At 33.8% G+C, this 21,062-nt stretch overlaps 2 long non-coding RNA genes across 13 annotated transcripts in view; one reads left to right on the top strand and one right to left on the bottom strand.

Moving 5' to 3' along the window:
* Positions 1–21,062, bottom strand: part of LOC144287937 (uncharacterized) — a 109,575-nt gene that overhangs the window by 21,594 nt on the left and 66,919 nt on the right. For both annotated transcript variants that reach the window (XR_013355781.1, XR_013355782.1), the window contains 2 exons: positions 9,213–9,388; positions 8,478–8,591 (listed from right to left, as the gene is read on the bottom strand). This is a non-coding gene — a long non-coding RNA (uncharacterized LOC144287937). The remainder of the gene's footprint in view (positions 1–8,477; positions 8,592–9,212; positions 9,389–21,062) is intronic.
* The window catches only part of LOC144287936 (uncharacterized), a 276,738-nt gene that overhangs the window by 214,331 nt on the left and 41,345 nt on the right, over positions 1–21,062 (top strand). The gene's annotated exons all lie outside the window — the stretch shown is intronic.

Here is a 21,062-nt window from a genome sequence, read left to right as displayed (position 1 = left end):
CTGGGTGGTTCAGTCAGTTAAGCATCTGCCTTTAGCTCAGGTCATGATCTGGGGGGTCCTGGGATTGAGCCCCTTGTAGGCCCCCCGCTCAGCAGCGAGTCTGCTTCTCCCTCTCCCTCTGCTCCCCCACTCTTCATGCTCTCTTTCTCTCTCTCTGAAATAAATAAAATCTTAAAAAAATAAAGCAAGAAGTTGAACTTATACCTTTTAACTGTCCCTTTTTCTAGAAATGATGACCATGACCTCTTACTGCAACTTTTTAAAACCACTATTGATTTCAGCACGTTATTATAAATGTTAAAAAGATGACAAAATATATTGATAATACATTTAAATAACTTTTAAGAAGCTCTGTAAACTCATGAATAATATGATATAACTGCTTATGAATATTGAGTATATTATCTGGTGCCTTCCTCATGGGAAAATGCAAGACACTATAAGGAGTGCATGAGCATTTATTAGTTTTAATTAAAAAGTTTATTCCCTAATCTGAAAATACTTCTTTGCAGTCCCTGCTTCCGTCATCACGTCTTTCTGATTCTGTCCCTCCTTCTTTTCTTTTTATAAGAACTTTTATGATTAAATGGGACTACCCAGATAATCGAGGATAATCTTCCTGTCTCAAGATCTTTAATTTAATCTAAATACAAAGTCCTTCTATTAGTCTGCTCGGGCTGCCATAACAAAATACCACAAACTGGATGGCTTGAGAAAAATAAAATTCATTTTCTCCCAGTTATAAGGAGGCTAGAAATTCAAGATGAAGATATTAGCAAGCTGATTTCTGTTGAGGCCTGCTTGGCTTGCATATGGCCACCTTATCTTTGTGTCCTCACATGGCCTTTCCTATGTATGTGCATCCTTGGTGTCTCTCTGTGTGTCCAATTTTCTTCTTCTTTTAAGGACACCAATCAAATTGTATCAGCGCCCACCCTAATATTCTCATTTTAACTTAACCACCTCTTAAAAGGCTCTATTTTCATGTATGGTCACATTTTGAAGGGCTGGGGTTAGAGTTTCAACATATCAATTATGAAGGAAATAGAATTTCAGCCTAGAACAGTCCCTTTTGCCAGGTAATGTAATAAATGTATAGACTGCAAAGATTATGACATGGACATATTTAGGGTATTAGTATTTTGTTTACAACATGTGGTTGTAGTTATAATTTCTTGCCAACTAACAGTTAAACTTATTTAACTACTCAAGGCCAGAAGGGATGTGTGACTTCTAGAAGAGAGTAGAGATCCAAGTCTTCTCTAGGCTTTTTATATTTCTATTTTGAGTGTATGGCTCTTTTATAATTATTTTTGCTATTACTTGATTGCAACTTATTATTTAAAATATAGTGAATGTTCCAACAATTAGTTTATTTTGTTTAATGCTGATTTCTAGATCCAAAGCTTAATGATAGTTAGGCTTTTTTTTTCTTTAACAGTTCTTTTTGTAGTTTTTCTTTTGTACTTTTAGCTTCTAAATATACTAGAATCACAATATTTTACATTTTTGGAAAATCCAATATAATTGTGGGATTTTTCCCACCTTTTATTAACATATTAAACATATAAGCAAACTATTCTAATGCAGATTTTGTTCATATGACTTTTGCTGCCTAGAGAGAGTCCTAATTGTGCAATTCATCATATTCTTACAAAATTACTAAAATTAAAATGTGACTTATCTTTATTTTCTAATTGAAAATCTATTTGAAGGAAAGAGTGATAATGTTCAGAAAGATCTCACTGAAGCCTTCTGTGACTTTTCTCAGTCATATTTCTGTTTAAGTTGTTAAACTGTTGTCTGGTATCTTAAAATGCCATACTAACATACATTTATTTCTGTAAAACAGTCTACTCAAATACTCTGCTTGTGGAAAATGTCATCTCATCCATCCTGGCATAATGTATTTATTTTCTCTCCTTTCAAAAAGTTATACCTCACTTCCAAGGCACTCTAAAAATATCATAGATAGTGATAAAATATAGTAATTCAAGTTTAGTGTCACCAAGGGCAGCACTCCTAGCAGGGGCGGAGGGTGCCTTAAATGCAAAGCATGGTCATATTGAGTGTTCTTTATTTAGCACTTTTTGATCAATGGCAGTAAGTCAATACAGTTAATTCCCAAAATATTTCAAATAAATAACTTAGGAAACCTGTCCATTGCATATATATTTTTAAAAATTGAACTCCACATTATGTATAAATTGATTCCAGTAATTAGTACCACATATTTATTATGACTGTATATTTCCTATTTTTACTAAATACATTTGGTTTCCTTTTTTTAAAATATTTTTTAAAGATTTATTTATTTATGATAGACATAGAGAGAGAGAGAGGCAGATACACAGGAGGAGGGAGAAGCAGGCTCCATGCTGGGAGCCTGACATGGGACTCGATCCCGGGACTCCAGGATCGCCCCTGGGCCAAAGGCAGGCGCCAAACCGCTGAGCCCCCCAGGGACCCCCTGGTTTCCTTTTAATTGAAAGAACTGTAAGAGTCCAAAATTCTATTTTGAAGTATATTTTAACAATGATATAAATAATTTTATTTAACAATTTGGAAGGACTGCAAGATATGTTATATTTTGTAGATGTTTACAATGTAAAATCAATATGCATTTCTATATTTATACTTAAATGCTGTATATATCCTCTCCACATTAAAGAACTATTTCCATGACATTATTGGGCCAGCATTGTTACTATGATCTCTTTGGCTCAAGAACTGACTATCAGCCTAAAAACCTGCTGACAGAAAATCTGAGATTTTCATTAATTTCTTCATTATTTACCATATTTGAATCTAGGACATCACATGGCAATCTAACTGGATTTTTAGAAACACCAAGATGAACCAGAGTGGGCTCTTTTAATGTGATTTTTGCAGGAAAGTAGAACTAGTAAATGTCCTAGAAGCTAAAAGGTCCAAGTAATTTGGATGTTGATATTATGCCTTTACCAATTTTGAGGTTTGCATTTGTAAGTTAATATAACCTGTTAATTGTGCATGGATGCACATTCTTAACAAAATTATATTTAGTGGTTGGGTTTTGAATCTGGATCTATAAAAATTTCAGAACCAATAATCAGCAAGGCTAATGTTAGCTTTTTAAACACAATAAATAACCAAAAGTGGAATTATTTTAGGAATTATTAGAAAATTTATATAACTTCAAAACTACAGAGAAAAGGCATCTGGAATAAACTTTCATATCAATCATTAATTGACTTAACTTACAAATACGGGCAGTAGCAATAAATTTAAACATTGAAACAACCAGAGAATTGCCACATGAGGACAAAATACAAAAGATCTAGAAGATGTTATAAATCATCTTTGAATTCTAATGCTCAATGTTAGCCCAATAAGAACATCTATCAAATTTTGTATTAAATTATATTTTTACTGATAACAAAGTTGAAAAAAAAAAAACCTTTCATTTTGAATTCTTTTTTTTCTTGGTTTTTGTTGTTTTTAGTTATATAAAAGAAACCAGCATTAAAAAAGCACATATGGAAATAAATACTAACATCTTACTAAAAATTGTATTTTTTCTATTTTTATGAATGAAGAATGAATATGAATGGGGACATTGTTTTCAATAAAGAAAAAATACAACTTTTCTAGTTCATAGATTATTTAGATTTTTATTATTTTCTCAGTAATAGAACTTAATGGCTGAACACATTGGAGTATATCTTAAAATTATCCAATAAAATTATACTGAAAATCAGTGTAGTTATCTTACTTGAACAAGAGGCATTAATTGTCCAAGTCAGATATTTTTTCATTTGGGAGCTGAATTATATGCCATTAAGCCACATCCTTTCTTCTTTTCATTAAAATCTTCATCAATTAAACTATATGTAGTTCATTTATGAGAAAGTTTTATGGGGGCACGTGGGTGGCTCAGTGGTTGAGTGTCTGCCTTTAGCTCAGGTGTGATCCTGAGTTCCTGGGATGGAATCCCACATGGGGACTCCACAAGGAGCCTACTTCTCCCTCTGCCTATATCACTGCCTCTCTGTGTCTCTCATGAATAAATAAAATTTTTAAATAAAAAAATTAAAGAAAGTTTTATGAAACTGGTAATATCCATTTGTCTGCACAATTGGATCCTCAAATGTATTAAAAATAAGGATGTCTTGAGTAATCAAAAATAAATTTGCAACTGTTTCAGAACACTTGTTTTCAACCAGAAGAGAGAAAGAGGATGAAATTATCTTAAATATTTTATAAATAATGTTTATTTATTTATGATTTCATATTCAGGAATACTCAGATTAATGAATACAATTTATTTCTACTTTAGGATTTTGCTAATTATTGACTAATTATTTGAGGAAATAGAGGTCCAAATTCAACAGTGCCTGTTTAATGCATGAAAATTTGATAATAACTATTTAATAAATAATACAGGATTTCAGAAATCTAAATATCATAAAACTTAATAATTTCATATGAAATGCCAATGCTGTCAACTGCTAAGAAACTGAGGAAATTATATTTAAGTGAATATATAAATATGAGGTTTTAAAATATAGGCGATAGAATAAAAAGTATGGTATGATACAGTTTATGTACATATAGTCATTTGAATGTTTTAGAAAAAAATGCACCAAAATATTAGCTGGAACTACTACCTCTGGTTGTTAGAATTTCAGAATTTCAGTGATGCTTCATATCTCTAAACAATAGCATGTAGCATGTAGGGCTTTCCCTTATTCTAGGACTCTGCTAAAGCATGAAATAAACTTAGCGACAGACTTAGTGATGGAAGAAAACAGTCCAGAATTTACCTTCAGTAGTTAAAATGTTTAAATTCAAATTCACTTCCAATTTTTCTTCTCATTTTTTCTTTTCTTTCTTCATAAATTTATCTAAAGATCTTTCTTCCCAAGAAGAGAAAATATATAATGGTATAATAATGAGCCAAAATTGACTGTAGGTAGTATCATGGACTATTTGAAGGGAGGCATCAGTTTACTAAGATAACAGACCTTCCCAAAAGCAAGATATTGTTCAATAGATCAATTTTGTACTGTAATCCCAGGACTTGTCAAAATGTAGTCATGTGCTTTTAGCTGGGGTAGCCCAACAAAGAATAAAACTGGAAATATTCGGTGAAACTGGCCAGCTTTGACTTCTACATAATGATATTTGCTATTGTGAAATCTAAAGTAGGTCTGAAACAGAATAAGCATAGTGGCGAAGCTTAGTAGTATACTTTAAAAAATAGTGTCTACAATTGAGATAACCCCCAAATAATATAATCTATTCTATAGTCCTTTTGAAAACTCTGTTTTTTGTGAAAGGCTAGAGACAAAGGCAACCTTATACACAAGGTCCCCAAGTTTTATTACTATGGACATGAGAACCTCTCTCTCAGGTATAATAACATACAGGTTTCTAGACTTTTGACTTTCATATCAGTTGCTTTGTTTTCTCTCTAACAATACAAATTGTGAATTAAGACTGATTACTCATATACCAGCTGGTTTTTTTTATAAGGAACTAGTTTCAAAGGAAGCTTAGTAATAAGCAGGAATATGATGTATTGTCATTGAAGTGGAACTTTGAATTTCCACATTTATTTTTTAATGAAGATTTTATTATTTATTTGAGAGAGAGTGCATGAGTGAAGGAGAAGCAGAGAGAGAGGAAAAAGCAGGGGAGTCTGCTGAGCAGGGAGCCTGATGTGAGACTGGATCCCCGAGACCCTGAGATAATGCATGACCTGAGCCAAAAGCAGATGTGTAACTGACTGAGCCACCCATGTGCCCCCATATTTCTTAACCTAATTTAAAATGGGAATAACTGTGGTCAATATGAGATCTGTCACTTTTAAGTTGAAATTCTGATATTATATAATGATGAATCTAGTAAAGACAAAATCATAAACCTAAATAAAATGGAAAGTAATAATAAAGAAGACAACTTGAAGTGACAAAGAGCTATGTAAAAAAACTAAAGATAGTAAAATAGTTCATGCCCCTCCCCCAAATAACACTTTAGGCATATAATTTTAAAGTGTGTTACAGAAAAATGTCAAGAAACAGGTAATTCTTTTTTTAAAAAAAAATTTCTTTGTTGGATTTAATCAAGACATAATATTAGTTTCAGGTGTACAACATAGTGATTCAACTTCTCTATATGTTATGCTGTGTTCATCAAAAGTATAGCTGTCACCATACAACACTATTACAGTATCACTGACTATATTCCCTATGCTGTATCTTTTTCCCCCATGACTTATTTACTCCGTAACTGGAAGCCTGTACATCCAACTCCTTTTCACCTATTTTGCTCAGTCTTCTCACCTGGTTCCCTCTGGCAGTTTGTTTTCTGTATTTATAGTTCTGATTCTACTCCTTGTTTCTGTATTTGTTTTGTTCTCTAGATTCCACATATGAATAAAATCATATGATAATTCTTAATTTCATAATTTCATTTATCTTATGTATTTTCTCAGGGTTCACTACACTTGAGAAGTCCATATCCTGAATCTAGTTGTGAAAGTCAAAAGTAAACAAAAACTTACTTCTCCCTCACATTTACTCTACAATAGATAAACTTTGTAAGTTAATTTCTAATCATCCCTCAGATACACCTGATACTTATTCATCATTCACTCTAAAATGCTAGCCCAGGGTACCAACTTCTGTCTCCTAGACCATTACAATAGATGAGTAACTGTTTATACTTTCCCAATTCCTTTAATCTGTTATTCATAGAGTGACCCAGATAACCTTTGTAAAATTTTAATCTTATAATTTTCCATCTATGCTTAGCATCCTTCCATGGACTCAATTTTATCTTATAATAAAAAATCGCATTGCTTTTTTAGACCATTTAAAGGTCTTTCTCTTTTAGCTTTGTCTCTCCACTCTCTTTGTTTCTGTCACACTGGCCTTCTATCAGTTTTTAAACAAGATGTATTACCTAATTTTCTAGCATATATGCATATTAATATTAATAGCTATTAAAACTCAATTAAAATTGATAAAGATAAAGATAAAAATTTCAAATTAAAGGAAGGTTTGAAATGATTAATACACTTATGAAAAGATTCTCAACCCTGATAAATGAAAATCAAAGAATAAATACCATTTTTAAATGATAAGATGGACATTCTTAAAAGTGACAATATCCAGAGTAGGCTATCTTGTGAAAAGAGTGGAATTTTTCTTACATCATTGATAAAAAGTCATTAGTACTTGCTTCTTTGGAGAAAAATTGCTTGGTGTTTAAAGGCCATACTCATGTACAACTTGATATAGCCAGCATCCTACAGAAATCGCTGCATCATACATAAAATACCTTTATCATATTTTTGATATTATATAGTAGCTCAAAATTAGAAATGAAATAAATGTCCTTTAAAAACTAAATAAAAGAATGAATTTCATGGTAAATACATTAAAAATTAGCCCTACCATATTTCTAATTTATCAGAGCAGACTTCCTGGAGGGCAGAGAATGGATAGCCCAGGGAGGAGATATTTCATCTTATTTTTTTTTAAATCACATTTCTTATTTTCCACCCTCTAATTCCTTTTGAAGGTAAAAATGAACCCTGAAGCAATTTTTAAAGCACAACCCACCTCAGACATACCCCAAACAAACAAATCTGTAGCGACCTGGAAATGCTATTCTTTTATGAATTGCCCCCCACCAATTCCTAATTTCTCTTTAGGAATATACTTGTATTTTCAGAATGCATACATAGCTAATATATTTGCTCTTTATGTTTTATTTTAATTATTGACCAAATTTACTTGCAATTAAACAGTATTATTATTTCTTTGAGTTCTTAAAGTAATTATACTCACATGTAATAAAGCAGAAGTGGGTTAATTGAAGTTATTGTTAATTGCATTAAAAATGTCAAGACAGTTAAGAATTTTAGATACATTTCCTTACTGTATAGTCACATCCACCAAGAAGTTCTAGGGTGTGAAATTGAAGGGAAAGTGTGGGAAACTGGTGTCACTTTTGAAACACAATCAATATGATAGTATTTTTAGTTAGATAATTAAAGAGTTGGGGCCAAATTAAACATAGTCACATATCCAACATTGATATAAAAATTGAAATATACTAATAGTAAGCAGACAGACCTGGATACGATCTCTTCCCCTGAGGATTTACACCAACTTCTCTCTTTCAGTGCTTCTCAGTTCTTTTACCTCTTCATCTCAGTCACAAGTACCTTGCCTCCTCCCAGAATAATTATGCTGCCCTAATGCCCAAATCTCTCAAAAGCTCTTACAATGGTAACATCATTGTTTCTGTTGTTCTACCCCCCAACTATTTTTTTTTCTTTTTGTCTCTTACCAATCACGTTTTATCAGGAAAGACTGATGGCTATTTTGCGAAAATATGTCCAGAAAGTTACCACCACTTATCATTTCCCCTGATGCCATTTTGTGCATGCTTCTATCATCTATTATCTGAATTATTCCAATTACCTCTTAATTGGTCTTAGTTTCATCTTGTCCTCTGTAGATCATTGTCAGTAACAGCTATATTTCACTTTAAATATAAGTTAGAATATATCGGTCTTCTGTTCAAAATACACCTAACTTGGAGGAAAAAAGAGTTCATACAGGTATAATAATAGGACTCCAACCCAAAGGACCACCAAATATGATTCTAGGATCACTGTGTTCTTTTCTCTCTCTCACTTCACCACAGCCACATTTACTGGGGGAGCATATGAATTATTTTTTAAGCAATTCTTTGCTATAAGATCCTCACTAATATTTCAGCTTTTCAGTGAGATCTACCCTGAGCCTCCTATGTAAAAATATAAACCATGGAGACTCTTCCTTTTCCTCTTCGCTGATTTATTTTTCTCCCTTACACTTGTCAACTTCTAATACAGTATCTGTGACAAATTATATTTTCCAAAGGGAGCACAACATTATTTCCCATCCCATATACTCATCTGCAGCATAACCTTGGTGGATTCTAATTGCCTGCCTCTTGAATTAGAACTGGCAAGCAAATGACTTCTTGATGTATAAATGCAAGAGGAGTCATGTTCTGGGATTTCCATGGCTCTGTCATAAAGAATCTTGTCACTTTCACTGAGTTATTTTAGGATGCTTGTTTTTGGTTCTCTCTCTCTTTGAACTTAACCTCCATGCTGTGTGACATTCAAGTCACATGGAATGGTCAAATGTATATGCATCAATCCATACCTCCACCTCAGCTGATGGTTGACATTCACTGCCAGACATGTGAGTGAACCCTCTTGGATATCCAGCTTAGTCAAGCTTTCTCATAACTGCTGAAGACTCAACAGACAATTGGCTGCAGCTCCATGAGAAATATCAAGCAAAAAATGTCCATCTGAACCCAGACAACCCACAGATACCTAAAAGGAAAAAATACTTTTTAATATATACTTGTTTTTTGTTTCCTTAAAAAAAATTGATTGATTGATTGATTGATTGATTGATTTTGAGAGAGAGAGCACACTGGGTGGAAAAGGCAGAGGAAGGGGGAGAGAAGGAGACTCCCTGCTGAACACTGAGCCTAATGTGATGTAGGGCTTGATCCCACAATCCTGAGTTGACCTAAACTGAAATTTAGTTGGGCACTTAACTGACTGAGCCACCCAGGCACCCCTGTTTATTTGCTTTTAAACACAGTAATAGATTGCCACTATTTATCATGCTTATTGTATATTGGCCTAATAAGATGTAAGCCCCAAGATGGCAGGACATTTACTATATATAAGTATTGCTACCTCGGCTTTCTTTTGTCATTTGTTTGCATGATAAATGTTTCTCCATCCCCTCATTTTCAATCTGCAGGTGTCTTTTGGTCTGATATGAGTCTTTTGTAGGCAGCATAAAGTTGAGTCTTATTTTTTAATCCACTCTGTCATCCTGTCTTTTGATTGGAGCATTTAGTCCATTTATATTCAAAGTAATTATTGATAGATATGTATTTATTGCCATTTTTTAACTTGTTTTATGCTTGTGTTTATAGATTTTCTCTGACCTTTTCTTCTCTTACTCTCTTTCATGGTTTGCTGGCTTTCTTTAGTGATATACTTGAATCCCTTTCTCTTTATTCTTTGCATATTTTACTCATTAGTTTCTTCCCCCAAATTCACAATCTCCAAAAATGTCCCTACCCAGTCCAAGTAAGCATCCTCTCTTCCAGATCTAGTTGTCAGTGACTTTTTTTTTCCTCTCTGCTACACCAGTCAATCCATTAGCAATCTGGTTAACTACTTACAAATTTTGTCTTGTCAGACAGTTTCTCATCATTTCCAAATTATTCCCAAGTTTAAACCACCATTATTGCTTACATTTAGTTAATCTCCCATTATTCTTTCTACCTCGGACTTCTGTTACACATTCTCCAAAGAGGAATAAAATTAAATCTCCTAATGAGATGCTTCTTTATCAAATCCCTTCAAAACCTTCTTAAAAATAGTTAGATAAAAATGCAAAAATCTTACTTACTTTACAAAGTTCTTCAAGATAATATACCTGACTTCTTCAATGTTTCCTGTCAATGCTGTTTTTGCTCACTGTTCTCTAGTTAAAACAATTACTATGTGTTTTTGACAAAGCATCAAGCATGACCCAATCCAGGATTTTAGATTCTGCATCAACTCTTGGCTTTTCATAGTCTATGCCTTCAAATTTTCCATAATTTTCAGTCTACTCATTCAAATTATCCATAAACCTGAAGATTACCTCTATAAAGAAACCTTCCCTAACTGCAGTATCCAAATGCCATGCTTTACATCAGTTGTCAGCAAACTTATTGTTAAGACGCCAGATAGTACAGTAAGTATATTAATCTCTAATGTTCATATCTATCACAACTACTTAAACTTAGTCATTGTAGCATGAAAGTAGCCATTGGCAATATGCAAGTAAATGAGCATGTCTGTGTTATGCTGTAAATAAAATATTATTTACAAAAACAGGCAGCTAACTGGTGGATCAGAGTTGGCTGACACCTTTTCTACATTGTTGGCATATTTTATTGTTTTTCTACAATTTGTCTACCTAACCTTGCATTATATGTTTATATTGTTTTGGTTTATTGCTTGATTTTCTGTTGAATGTAAGCCCCTGAGGGAAGATGATTTCTCAGTTTTGTTGCTCTGTCATAAACATGTAAAACAAAGCCTCAAACATTATGAAACTTCAATAAATATTGGCTGAATAAATGTATACATGAATGAGTCCATTGAATATTTAATCCAAATGTGAAGAAATTCTAAGAACCTACTCAGTCTTTTGATAATCTTAGACACTACCATTTTTTTTTTAAAGATGTTATTTATTTATTCATAAGGAACACAGAGAGACAAAGAAATAGGCAGAGGGAGAACCAAGCTCCCTTCAGGGAGCCTGATATGGGACTCAGTCCCAGGACCCCAGGATCATGACCTGAACCAAAGGTAGACACCGAGCCACTGAGCCACCCAGGCGCCCAAGACACTAACATTTTTTAAAATATTTATTTATTCATGAGAGACACAGAGAGAGAGAGAGGCAGAGACACAGGCAGAGACCATGCAGGGAGCCCGATGTGGGACTTGATTCCGGGACTCCAAGATCACGGGCTGGGGCCGAAGGCAAGCGCTAAACCACTGAGCCACCCAGTGATTCCCTGACACTACCATTTTTAACAGTCACTCTTCATAAGTCTTAATGAAGGAAATTGCTAGTTTTAAGAAGTTGTTGCTTTGTTGTTGTTGTTGTTGTTGTTGTTTTTAATCAACATTGTGAATGCTCCAGATACTCCATTTGTTGAAATGATATTCCCTGTTTTTTCATTGGTACAACAGTTATTTTCTGTATGTAAATAACTCAATCTCTTTGGTTACTTTACACAATAAGGTCCTTTCTTAGGCACTAAAAAGCTACGAGTAAGATGTGCTAACTTACCAAAATGTATTCTGAATCGTTGATATGCAAATAGCTAATTTTAAAACAATGCTACTAAAAATAAATGTCATATTCTTAAAAATGTCTTCCAACTATGTTCTGGTGAATAAGGTTCAATTGTTTTATGTTGCCTTCTCAATAAACATCATTTTTGCTATTTGATACAAAGAGTATTTACTAATCTTTCTTGGAGTTCTGGCTTTTTGCTCTTAGGGGGCTACTTCTATGGAACATAAAATGTAATTCTAACTATGAAGAGCAGAAAAAAGAAAATGTCTATGTTGTGTTTGGGATGCAAGGTTACAGGAAATTTTAAGCAATCTGGGGTGTGAGGACTAATAAAATTTAGTGAATGCACACAAGGTAATAACACTACATTTTGAAGTGAAGGAATACTACAGCTCTAGAAATTATTCATTTAGTATAATTAAAACTTTATATCTATTGAATAACAACTCCCTATTCCAAACCCATCCTCCGCCCCTGGTAACCACTACTGTAGTCTCTGCTTCTAGAGTTTACTTTTTTAGATCCCTCATATAAGTGGAATCATGAAGTATTTGTCATTCTGTGACTGGATTATTTCATTTGTATCTTTGAGAGATTAGAGTAGATTAACCCAAATGAGGTGCTGCCAACAATGATTCCAAGTCAGAAAAAAAAATCCACAAAAGGTTTATATTTGGACTTTTTGGATAAAGAAAGATAGCCAGTAATATGTTTTGAAACAAGGGTGTAATATAATTTTAACTTACAAATATTTATCTGGGTTCTATGGGTGAATGTGCTTGAGGGTCAAGAATAGATGTAGAAAGTCAAGTTAAAAAGTTACTGCACTTGTGCAGGTGAGACATGATGGTAATTTAGACTATAAAGAGGCACTTAAAGTAGATCTAAGGAGAATCCAGAAACACTTGAAGCAAGAGTAGAAATTGATTATCCACATGCACTTTGGAGGCAGAGAAGTTACAGTTTAAATTTTTATTTTATCACTTATTAGGTATGTATGCCTTAACATGTTTTTGGCTAAAATTTGAATTATTAATTTCTAAATTATATTAGTATAATAATAGTATTTACATCATAAGGTTATTGTGTGAATTAAGTTAGTTAATATTTGCATTTTGTCTATGCGAAGAATGTTGTATGAATATAGGCTACAAATATGGCCATTTTAATAATATAAATCATAGGACTTAATAATATGGATGTGGGATTTAGGAAAAGAAGGGAGACAGGTGTGATTCCAAAACTTCAAGACTGAGAAGCTAAGTGACTAGTGGAGGCACTTAATGAAGATGACAGCCTGAAGGAGAAAAATATGCCAGGGTTATTGAGGAATATGATGATTTTAATTTTAGATAATAATATCCATCTCCCAGGTATTCTACTAGGATTAAGTAAAAATAAAATGAGGCATGTTTCACATCTCAGAACCTGCCAAGTATTAGATAATGTCTACATAATTATTTTGTTCTTCTATATTTCTCCTTTTCTAAATATTTTCTTCATTCTTCATTTTTATCAGAATACTGTTCCAGCTCTTGTCCCCCTCTCATACAACTTTAGCCATTTTTTTCCCTCCACATACCTATAAATTGAAAAAAAAAAAGTGTTCCTCTGAAAACTATAAATATTTCTCTCTCGATTATTGTTTTCATAGGTTAAAGCCTGGTCTATATAAGGTTAAATTCCTCAGGTGTGAATAAAGCATTCTGTGAACTTTTATGACACTATTATTTTTTTTTTCATTCAACCTAACAATTTTCAAATTCACTTAATACTTGTTGCAATTAACTTTTACAAATCCAACAATTAGTTCATATTTGTTAATATGTTTTAAATTTTTCAGTTAATATTTATTTGCAATTTAACATTATTATATATCAAAATAAAATTTTCTTATATTCTAAACTACTTCTCATTATATGTTACCAAATGTCCTTTTTGAAAGTCTTCATTCATTCCTGTACATGTGCATTTATTTACTCATGTCTGTTCCACACCAGTTGTCTTCGGTATGCTTTCAAAACACAAAATTTATAAGGTCATTACGTAATGTGTATTGAACACCTACTTTTTAGGTCAGACACTGTTTTAGGTTCTTAGAATGGTTCAGTACACCAAAACCAAATACAGTTGAGTTTACATTTTATTGTAGGTAGGTTGCACTAAATTACAAAGAATAGATTTAAGCTTTATTTTTAGAGTCTAAATGCTATGGAAATAATAGCAGTAAAAAGAGAATCAGGAATTTGCGGCTACAGAGCTAGTAATTTAATTGTAATTTAAAGGAGAGCACAAGATAACTCTCATTAATTTAACATTTGAGCAAAGACTTGAAAGAGGTAAAGGGTTTAACCTTGGGGCTATCTAAAGAAAGATTATTCTAGACAAAGTAGACATCCAGTGCAAAAGATCTAAGGAGAAACAGTAAGGGGACAAGTATGACTTGTCCCCTTAAGGGCTGTGGCATTCAGCATAACTGAGTTAATAGAGAGTAGGGAACCTAAGTTTTTAGTGAACTTTGGAAATCAAATGTTTTCTGTAAAAAGTGCAGTAGGAAATAATTTTTGACATTTACAAGCTATGCAGACTCTGTCATAACTGCTCATTTCTGCAAATGTAGCATATAGAATCACAACTCAAAAGTTGCACTACTAGTTATTTATCCAAAGGATACAAAAATACTGATTTGAAAGGACACATGTACCCAATGTTTATAGCCACAATGTCCGCACTAGCCAAAATATGGAAAGAGCCCAGATGTCTAGGGACAGATGAATGAATAAAGAAGATGCGGGAAAAAGATTATTCACCATAACCAAGTGGGATTTATCCCTGGGATGCAAGACTGGTTCAACACTCATAAAACAAACAATGTGATAAATCATATCAACAAGAGAAAAAACAAGTACCATATGATCCTCTCAATAGATGCAGAGAAAGCATTTCACAAATTATAGCACCCATTCCTGATCAAAACTCTTCAGACTGTAGGGGTAGAGGGAACATTCCTCAGCATCTTAAAAGCCATCTACGAAAAGCCCACAGCAAATATCATTCTCAATGAGGAAACACTGGGAGCCTTTCCCCGAAGATCAGGAACAAGACAGGGATGTCCACTCTCACCACTGCTATTCAACATAGTACTGGAAGTCCTAGCCTCAGCAATCAGACAACAAAAAGACATTAAAGGCATTCAAATTGGCAAAGAAGAAGTCAAACTCTCCGTCTTCGCCGATGACATGATACTCTACATAGAAAACCCAAAAGTCTCCACCCCAAGATTGCTAGAACTCATACAGCAATTCGGTAGCGTGGCAGGATACAAAATCAATGCCCAGAAGTCAGTGGCATTTCTATACACTAACAATGAAAATGACGAATGAGAAATTAAGGAGTCATCCCATTTACAATTGCACCCAAAAGCATAAGATACCTAGGAATAAACCTAACCAAAGAGGTAAAGGATCTCTACCCTAAAAACTTCAGAACACTTCTGAAAGAAATGGAGGAAGACACAAAGAGATGGAAAAATATTTCATACTCATGGATTGGAAGAATTAATTTTGTGAAAATGTCAATGCTACCCAAGGCAATTTACACATTTAATGCAATCCCTATCAAAATACCATGGACTTTCTTCAGAGAGTTGGAACAAATCATCTTAAGATTTGTGTGGAATCAGAAAAGACCCCGAATAGCCAGGGGAATATTAAAAAAGAAAACCATATCTGGGGGCTTCACAATGCCAGATTTTAGGTTGTACTACAAAGCTGTGGTCATCAAGACAGTGTGGTACTGGCACAAAAACAGATACATGGATCAATGGAACAGAATAGAGAATCCAGAAGTGGACCCTCAACTTTATGGTCAACTAATATTAGACAAAGGAGGAAAGACTATCCACTGGGGGAAAAAAAAGACAGTCTCTTCAATAAATGGTGCTGGGAAAATTGGACAGCCACATGCAGAAGAATGAAACTAGACCATTCTCTTACACCATACACAAAAATAAACTCAAAATGGATGAAAGATCTAAATGTGAGACAAGATCCCATCAAAATCTAGAGGAGAACACAGGCAACACCCTTTCTGAACTTGGCCACAGCAACTTCTTGCAAGATACATCCATGAAGGCAGGGGAAACAAAAGCAAAAATGAACTAATGGGACTTAATCAAGATAAAAAGCTTCTACACAACAAAAGAAACAGCCAACAAAACTAAAAGACAACCTACAGAATGGGAGAAGATATTTGCAAATGACCTATCAGATAAAGGGCTAGTTTCCAAGATCTATAAAGAATTTATTAAACTCAACAGCAAAGAAACAAACAATCCAATCATGAAATGGGCAAAAGACATGAACAGAAATTTCACAGAGGAAGACATAAACATGGCCAACAAGCACATGAGAAAATGCTCCACAACACTTGCCATCAGGGAAATACAAATCAAAACCACAATGAGATACCACCTCACACCAGTGAGAATGGGGAAAATTAACAAGGCAGGAAACAATACATGTTGGAGAGGATGTGGAGAAAGGGGAACCCTCTTGCACTGTTGGTGGGAATGTGAACTGGTGCAGCCACTCTGGAAAACTGTGTGGAGGTTCCTCAAAGAGTTAAAAAATAGATCTGCCCTACAACCCATCAATTGCACTGCTGGGGATTTACCCCAAAGATACAGATGCAGTGAAATGCCAGGACACCTGCACCCCGATGTTTCTAGCAGCAATGTCCACAATAGCCAAACTGTGGAAGGAGCCTCGGTGTCCATCAAAAGATGAGTGGATAAAGAAGATGTGGTCTATGTATATAATGGAATATTCCTCAGCCATTAGAAACAACAAATACCCACCTTTTGCTTCAATGTGGATGGACCTGGAGGGTATTATGCTGAGTGAAATAAGTCAATCGGATAAGGACAAACATTATATGGTCTCATTCATTTGGGCAATATAAAAATTAGTGAAAGGGAATAAAGGGAAAGGAGAGAAAATGAGTGAAAATATCAGTGAGGGGGACAAACATGAGAGACACCTAACTCTGGGAAATGAACAACAGGTACTGGTAGGGGAGGTGGACGGGGGTTGGGGGTGACTGGGTGATGGGCACTGAGGGGGACACTTGGCGGGATAAGCACTGGGTGTTATGCTATATGTTGGCAAATTGAACTCCAATAAAAAATAATAATAATAAAAATAAAATTAAATAAACAGAAACTTAGAAAAAAAAGATGTGGGATATAGACAATGGAATATTACTCAGCCATTAAAAAGAATGAAATCTTACCATTTGCAACAATGTGGATGAAACTAGAGGGTATTATGCTAAGCAAAATAAATTAATCAGAGAGAGACAAATACCATATGATTTCATTCATGCGGAATTTAAGAAACAAAACAGATTAACATAGGGGAATGGAAGGAAAAATAAAAGAAGATAAAAACAGAGAGGGAAGCAAACCATAAGAGACTCTTAACTATAAGAAACAAATGGGGTTGCTGGAGGGAAGGTGGGTGTGGGGATGGGGTAATTGAGCGATGGGCATTAAGGTGGGCACTTGATGTAGTGAGCACTGGAGCTTATATGTGACTGATGAATCACAATTCTACCCTTGGAACTAATAATACACTGTATTTTAACTAAATTGAATTTAAATTTTAAAAAGTAAATTGAGAAGTTTTCATCTGGAAAAAAAAGTCATGGGCAATGCACTAAGTGAATTGGCATGTCTATGTTCCAATAAAAATTTATTTACAAAACAAACCTAAGGGTAGTGAGGCAGTTTGACCAACTCCTACTCACGGAATGAAGGAACAGCATAATCACACATTTATGTTCAGGGGATCACTTTTATTGTGGTGCTGGGAAGAGATAGGAGTGGAAACGGAGTCTGGTGGGAGCACTTTGTATAATCAAGGTGAAATGGCATGGTAGCGGTATTAGTGATAGGAAGCTCCTGAATTCTGCAAATATTTTAAAGATAAGGTGCACAGAAATTGTTGGTATAGATTGAATTCTTGTGTGTGACAGAGAAAAAGAGAAAGGGAGAAAGAAGGAGGGAGAAGGGAGGTGTCAGTGGAGTTGTTAATCAGATTGATTGGTCCATGTCACCAGAAATTCAGAAATGCCATCAAATGAGATGGGAAGCAACCTGCATTTACAGAAATTGCAGGGTAAAATTTAGAAGTTAACTTTTGGATGTTTTCACTTTCAGATGTTATTAGATAATGCAAGTATGATGTCAAGTAAGCATTTGGATATAAGAATCTGAGGTACAAAACAAAACCTTCCCTGAAAAAAGGAATATGAAAATATTCCATTTATGGGTTATTTTTAAAGCCACAGGATGGAAATATGATCACCTGAACAATGAAAGAGCATAGAGGGAAAAAATTGAGTAATGAATAATGATGGTGACATGCCAACTTAAAGAAAAGTGAAAAGAGGGGAACTAACATAGAGACTTAGTAGGAGAAGCTGGTTATGTAAGAAGACAACTAAGAAAATGAAGTTTTAACCATTCTAGGTGAAGAAAGTGATGAAATTAGTTAAATGCTGATAGTGTGTTAAAAATGAGCTAAAAACTGATATTTCACCACTAGACTAACGAATGTGGAGATCATTACTGACCTTGATAAAAACAATTCTCTTAGAGTGGTGGTTACAAAGATTTGTTTGGAGTAGATTTAAGAAAGAAATGGTTGAGTGAAATTGGGGACAAAATACAAAAATATTTTTCAGGACTTTTGTGACAAAGGAGAAATGTGGATTAGAGCTTTAACTAGCAGGGAAAGTTTGATCAAACAAAATTGTTGCTTCTTATTTAAGTGGTAGAAATAAAAACATGTTTTTGTGTTAGTGAAAATTATCAAGAGAGAAAATGATGTTCTGAGAGGGGAAGTATTGCTGGAACAGCATCCTTCAGAATACATAAGAGAAGATAAGACATAGTGCAGGAAAGGAGGGATCAGCTTTAGATACAGTGAGGAAAAATAAACATTGAGAAATAGGAAAAGGAAAAGATCCATAAGACATGAGACTTGAAAGCAGGAAGAAGGAGAAGTATGTTTCTCGTAACTTTAGTGTTTCTGAAAAACATACCGCTCTCAAGCTGATAGTTCTCTATTTCCATCATCAACAAAACAATGTGCCACAAATGGGTTTAGAAAGCATGTAAAACAGATGTCAAGAAACCTTTCATTATACCGAGACCAATAAACATCAGGAATGACCCACCAAGCAAACCGTGGGTGTGGAATCATTGGAGCCCTCTAGGAAGTAATTTAAACACATCTTTAGTGATCAAAAAGCTTTATAGAGAAAGAAATTTGATGAATTACATGGTATTTAGCTTTTTTTTAACCTACATTTTCTCTGTTTTATGTTTTTTCCCCATGGTTTTGTAGGAAGATGCATTTCTTCCATCTGTTATTTACTATCTTAGGTACTGTATAGTAAACTACAGAATTCAATCTGAAAATTCAAGAAAACATCTTCACTAACAGTGGAGAAATTTAAATATAACTGCTTGCAATCATAAGAATCTATATAGTCTGCAAATACTTCATTTAAAAATAATAAATTAAGGCATAATAATTTTTTCTAGATTTAACTGTAAAAATACTCATTTACTCTAAAGAACCTTTGACCATTTCAGTAGATATATATGGAACTATTTTTAATTAAGTCTGACTCAGAAACTCTGTGAATCTCAGCATCTCACATTTTTATTTATTTCTATCTATGAATTTAGGGGAAAACATAACAGGGAAAATAATGTGGAGACTAAAAATTGTTGGTATTGACAGCTTTTTGAGTATGTATTACTTCTTTCATTTTTTCACAGATGTCATTTTTATTGTGTTACTTAACACAAATAATATAAATAGTACTTACTATTTAGGTCACCGCAAATAACTGCAAATGAGATTTATAAAATTGTAAAAGTTGTCAGGAAACTTAAAATGTAACCAACAAAATAGTAGTGTTTTATATCATAATAACTAATGAAAACTATGTTCATGTATTTCTTTTGTGTTCAGTACTTGTCAGTTTTTCCTATGAAAATCAAAGTGTATTTGAGATGATTATTGTTTAAATATAGGAAGCATATGTTGAAAGGTACTGATAATTATTTATAACTATATTAGATATTAAGTGAAGAGCAAAACTTTATTTTTATTTGATAGTTATCAACCACATTTAGTTGATAACCACATTTAGTTCAACAAATGTGCAATTTTATTCCTCCCATTATGAGGCCACAATCTGACAGTCTCAGCAAAGCTTTACCTATGTGACAACCTGTTAGAAGATTGAATTGATCAATAAAATGTATTAATTATGTGCTTCGGCAAATTACAATGCCTTCTTTAGTGCCCACGTTTGATCCAACTGATTAAAAAATGGAATACTTTTCAAAATACAAATTTAAAACTTTCTTTTAATAATTCACAATTGCTATTTCATCTTTTCAATGACCTCAGTATAATCCACTTTCTCTTACATCTTTCCTTCATTTTCTGAATCTATCTCTCTATTGAAACATTTTACAGTACATTTAGGGGCTCTCATCTCAGAATAAACTAATAATCATGTAAGTGACATTCCCCAGATTCATTTTTTTTAAAGATTATATTTATTTATTCATGAGAGACACAGAGAGAGAGAGAGGGGAGAGATATTGGAAGAGGGAGGAAAAGCAGGCTACATGCAGAGAGCCTGATGTGGGACTCGATTCTGGGATCAGGCCCCAAGCCAAAGGCAGACGCTCAATGGCTTAGCCACCCAGGCATCCCACCCCAGATTCACTTCTATTACTATCTGACCTCTATTCATTTACCTAAATGTAAGATTCTAACAGGAATTTCAAGTATTGTATCCACTTACATATTTCCCATTCACATTTTCTTCTTTTCTCATCTAGTATCCCATCTGAGCTACCCCTTCAAAGCCACTCATGCTATGTTTATGATGACTAACCAGTTATGCAATCAAATGAATATTCCACATTTCTCAAGATCTTTTATCTCAGCTGCATTGAACACACTGCCTCACTGCCATCTTTTAAAAACAACTTTATTGAGGTGGAACCAACATACAATAAAATACATA

The sequence above is a fragment of the Canis aureus genome, chromosome 17 (genome assembly GCF_053574225.1).
Source record: "Canis aureus isolate CA01 chromosome 17, VMU_Caureus_v.1.0, whole genome shotgun sequence".
NCBI classification, from domain to species: domain Eukaryota; kingdom Metazoa; phylum Chordata; class Mammalia; order Carnivora; family Canidae; genus Canis; species Canis aureus.
This window is presented reverse-complemented; position numbering and strand designations above follow the sequence as displayed.